The sequence below is a fragment of the Neomonachus schauinslandi genome, chromosome 8 (genome assembly GCF_002201575.2).
Source record: "Neomonachus schauinslandi chromosome 8, ASM220157v2, whole genome shotgun sequence".
Classification (NCBI taxonomy): Eukaryota; Metazoa; Chordata; class Mammalia; order Carnivora; family Phocidae; genus Neomonachus; species Neomonachus schauinslandi.
The window spans coordinates 79,237,885-79,243,187 of record NC_058410.1 but is presented as its reverse complement, the minus strand read 5'-3'; the positions used below and the strand labels follow the sequence as shown (position 1 = coordinate 79,243,187).

Here is a 5,303-nt window from a genome sequence, read left to right as displayed (position 1 = left end):
TTCTAAGCAGACAGAGGACAAACACAACTGTTCAAAGATTAGGAAATACAAATGAGCAAATTCATTCAGGAAGCTATGAACCATCTGATGCTATAGGAATGTAAGGAAAATGTATATGGGTGAGGAGATGCCGTGGAAGTAAAATTATAAATCTTGTGGTATTGATATTAAGGCATAATTTTTCCACCTTTACCTGTCTCTCCATTCAAGAAGCTAGTGGGCTCTGTGCTCACTGTTTTGGGGATGGGATGTGGTAGAGAAGAAAACAGGACAAGACCTGTAAGTCCTTATAATTTTTATTTCCAGAACCTATATGCAATATATATTGAAGGAAGCCAAGGGGAGCAGGAGGCTCCCATCTATGATCCCCCAAAATAAACTCCTGAACTGTAGAGAGAATAGACATTGGAGTGATACATAGAGGATAGAGAGAGGAAGGAAGAGGAAAAGTGAGAAAAACATGAAAAGAGAAAGAGAGAGAGAGAGGTGTTGGTGGGTCTTGTGAACAGGACAGCCTTGTGGCAGACCAAGGGGATCTAGCAAGTCACCACAGAGAGGTATGTGGTGTGTCTAGGAAGATGGAGCCATGGGCAATTTCTCCAAAATACTCTGTGTCCCAGCTGGCACAGAATAGTTGAAATCACTGGATCTGGAGTAGCCCAACCACCTGGGTGATATGTATTTCATTGTCAAACTACTGCAGCAAAGCCAAGGAGTACATTGTCCTCCTTCCCTCAACTCTTGCCTTGACACTACTTAAGACTCTAGTACTATAACAAATCCCTGGGAGGTGAGTATGGGGAGTGGTGATGACCCTTGAAAGAAATAAGATGTTTCACCCACAATGATAAAATAGAGACAGAAATTAAGTTGAATTATAGAAAATTAAGTTGATTTTGAGATCAGATATTTAATAGTAATTGCATTAGGATTTTGGACCTAATCTGAGAAGTAATTGAGAACTATTATAGGAGTTTAGGTGCAGGATTTAGTATCCTGGTACTTTTTTCTTTTCTTTTCTTTTTCTTTTTCTTTCTCTCTCTCTCTCTCTCTTTTTTTGTCTTCCAACAATGTATTAGAAAGAATGTAAACATTAAAAAAAAATCCCCACTGTCATGAACATAAATTGAGGCTTTCAGCCTGGGATAAGCTGAATAAAAAAAAAGAAATAAAAACATCCAATAGCATATCAACATTTTTTCACTCATTTGCCAAATGCAAATTTGGTCTAAATGTACACTTTCTAGCAACAATGTACAACCTTTCTTTGTCCTCCATGCTAAGAGATGTAAAAGTTTAAGGGTCAAACAATACTAAATGTACAGGCTTCAAAACCATCAACGTTAAGGCATTCACTAGTTTTAGCTAAGATACATCTGGAACACTGACCAGTGATTACTTACAATAACGTGAAGTAAATTTTTTGAAAAATAAAATGTTAATGGAATAATTCTGGAGGATATACCAGAGGAACAAGTTACCAGTTTAAGGTATCAAACAATTTGTTTCATTAGCCACTTTGAGTCCATGTTCTAAAAATCTAAAATTTAGTTATCTTTCTTCTAAGCCAAGAGCTTCCTATCATGTCAGTGTCTACATTATGAAGTAAAGGAGACTGAGGTGAAATGCTTTTATTTATCACAATGGCTGTATCAATTACCTAGGACCTCAATAGCATCATGGAAGTCTGGGAAAAGTTCATGCATAAAGTTATTGCCTTAGCTGACTTAAAATTGCTCCATTCAATGGTACATATCAACCCGTGGTGAAAAGTTTACAAAAACAAACGGGTTGAAAAGTGGCTTAACAGAGGCAAATACAGCTTCTGCCTTTAGAGCTATCAACTCAGGAATTCCTTCATTTATGAAATCTTGCAGAAAAGTTGTTTTTCTTTCTCAAAATCTGGTGATGACCACATTCCTTACTCCAGAGCTGGCATCATCACTGTCTTGTGAAACATCATCTTCTCCATCTACTTCCGATAAATCAAATCCTAATCACCACCCATGTTGTTCATCATCTCAGAGAAATGATCAAAATTTGATGTGTCTTCATCTGAATCATCTTCCCAGTCTTTCCAATATTGAAGTCCACATTAAGTCAATTAAGTTTTGCCCTGTCTTTTGTTAACCTTGGCCATGACTGACCAGATTCGCCTTTTTTGTAAACAACATAAAATTGATCTGTCCGTTCTTTTATGCTTGGAATCATTTGGACCAATCCAGTGAAAAAGATCAATTTAATGTAAATGTTTAAAATTATCACTTCCTCCAGAACAACTGAATGTAAGTTTGGATTTTTCAAAATTTACATTAATATCTTTACTATCTTCAACACAAAATTTAATGAAGATGTAGTCCCTTCTATCATACCACTTTGCTGAAGCGGGCTGCATGGTGAACCCAACAGGGGTACAGGTGAATGGGTGGGCCAGGGCCTCTCTGACTCTTCTCGCTTCCCTCAGGCTACAGCAGCAGCAGGATCCCCCTGAGTCCCCAGAATGCACCTCAGAGAGAATACCAACTCTGGTCTTGGGAGAGGAGGAACCTCTCAGCATCACAGTTCTCTATAGAAGATTGTCCGTGGAGGAGATATTGGAGGTTAAATATGGCAAAACATGCTTCCTGGTAAGTGGAAAGATACATTCTTTATTGTACATTAATAAAATTGGGCCTTTACTCTATAAATCAGTATCTCCTTGAGGTTGTTTATAGTGTTCTAGAACTTGAGGTCAACAGTGACAGAGTGAAGTGAATCAGCTGGCTGTGTGTTTTTCTCTAAATGAAGCACTGGAAGGGCTGATTATATGGATTTGGGGCTTGAGCAAAAGAGGGGAAAATGAGTTGAGAATATTGGCAAGTGTGTTATTTTAATGATGAGCTACAGAACTTACTTGGTAAGAAGGGAACTGTCAAGGAAAACTTGCACCAGAGTTAAGCAGGCGATGAAGGCCCTTGGACTTGCTACAGGGGAGAGAGACTGAACTCTACTCCCCTGAACCAAAAGGTAGAAGGGAGGGGCGTCTGGGTGGCTCAGTCGGTTAAGCGGCTGGCTTTGGCTCAGGTCATGATCCCAGGATCCTGGGATCAAGCCCCACATGGGGCTCCCCACTCAGCGTGGAGTCTGCTTTTCCCTCTCCCTCTGCCCCTTCCCCCAACTCATGCTCTTGCTCTCCAGCACACACACTCTCTCGCTCTCTCAAATGAATAAATTTTAAAAATCTTTAAAAAAAAGTAAGAGGGATTTTAGGTGCTGAAGTAAGCTAGTGAAAAAGTACTAGAAGTTGGTCAGTGGAATGTGTCCAGTACACTGAATCATTCCTGAGTTTGAAAATGTTTTTTCTTTGTGATTAAGCCACCTGAGTTTGCTAATAGGCACTTATCAAGTTAGGCTTCTATGTCCAGTCCAATGGGAGATAGGGGTACTATCTTTCTTGATGATTACATTTCAAAGAGATGACTCCCAGGTCCTTGAAAAAGACATTTCTGGGTTTTAAAACTGATTAGAGGCTGGGGGGAGGATTTATCTACATTTCAAAAGGGCAGAGAAAGAATTTGCAATTACAAGCGTTTAAAGTAAATGTTCTAAGAAAAGGGAGGTTAGGGGCCTATAGTTGGGAAGAAACCTGCCTAAAATTTTGTCAAGCTGAGAGGAATGTTAAGGCCATCTTGGTCAGAGTGAGAAGAAAAGGTGGTGAGAGACACAGAAATCACATCAGGATAAATGAATTATGGCTCCCTGTTTGGTCAAATAATTTAGGTGGTAGCCTACTGTTGGAAGTTAGGAAATACAGGTCTTATACAGACTGGTTTTAGAAAGTAATGACTTTTTTTTTTTTTTTTAAATCCTGTGACAGTAATCTTTTCTGCTCCAGGAAGGAAAGATGTTGGTATATTAGAAACAAAAATGGGTTTCATGTAAGGCAATCTGACATTTGTTCTCAGAATTCCTACTGACCCTTTTTATACTGGAGTGAATCCTCTGAAGCAAGTAAATTAACTTTGTAAATTGTGCCATAATCAGTAAAACTCAGAAAAAAGGGAAGAAAATAATCATTTAGGGTACACACACCGAGTGTCAATAGATGTTTGATATTTTCTCGTGGATTATTTCATTTAATCTTCACAATTCTTAGAAATAAGTAAGAATTAATCCATATTTATGGATGAAGAAACTAAATCTAATGCCGTTTTTAAAAGTTGTTTAATATATTAATCCAACTTAGTGTTCTTTGGTATTAATGAAGACCTCTTCATTGTCATTGCCACTATGGAATATGGAACTATAATTGTGAGACAGAATGTTCCCTATAAAAACAGCCGATCAAACTTGGTTATTATCAACTTTCTTCTCTCTGGTGTGATCGTTTCCATGTTACACTTTTCCAAATACACATTTTCTTAGTAAGTATTTTACTCAAAGACAACCATTGTGTAGATTATTTTTACTCCAGGGAGGGTCACTGCCAACATCTTGTACAGACATTTTTTTTTTTAATACAAACATAAGGAATAGTGATTTCCAGCTGTTAACCAAAGAATATACCAGTAAGCACTTAACTAGTAAGTTTGCTAAAGTACTTTTTTACTTGAAGCACCACATTTTAGTAAAATTGTTTACTTTGATATGCAATTTACAACCTCTTAAAGCATTTGCCCATCCATCTGTAAACTTAATATATATTTATATATAGGGTACTTTCATTTCAATAACACACTCTAAATCTACTTGATAGAGGTATAGGAAAAAATAGTTAGTCTGACCTTAAAGTAGTAATTCTTTAGAAGTAAACACGGTATTTCTCCATTTCAATTTTAGAGCAACTGTCAATTTAAAGTGTTCCATTGATATGTATATCATCTTATAGGATTTGGATGATATGAGATTTGGAAATATAAAAATTTGTATTTATTTTAAACAACATCAGCTTTAAGGCTTTGTCTTCAAAATCAAATACTTTTCCAATTTAAATTGCTTTGTTTTCATTGTAAGTACTATCTAAATACAATAGATGAATCATGTTAAAAAAAACCAAACTCGTTGACTCTGGACGGTTACTGATTCCTAGAGAATGAAATAGTAGCAATGGCAGAACTGGGCTCCAGAAAGTTGCTAAAATAAAGTTAGTTCATATTGAAACATCCAAAATTGCACTTATGAAATCATGTGCAAGCTCACTAGTTTAAAGTGTTCAATGAGTTATTTTCATGCTAAGGAGATTGCCAGAGTTTTGGATGTGGTTGTCAGTCCTTAACATTCTCTAGAAAAATGATCTGAATTGTATGGATCTATTCCATGCATTT

At 36.9% G+C, this 5,303-nt stretch overlaps 1 pseudogene; it reads right to left on the bottom strand.

Moving 5' to 3' along the window:
• Nucleotides 1-1,895: 1,895 nt before the first annotated feature.
• On the bottom strand, nucleotides 1,896-2,395 carry LOC110583579 (annotated as a pseudogene).
• Between the last annotated feature and the right edge of the window lie 2,908 nt (nucleotides 2,396-5,303).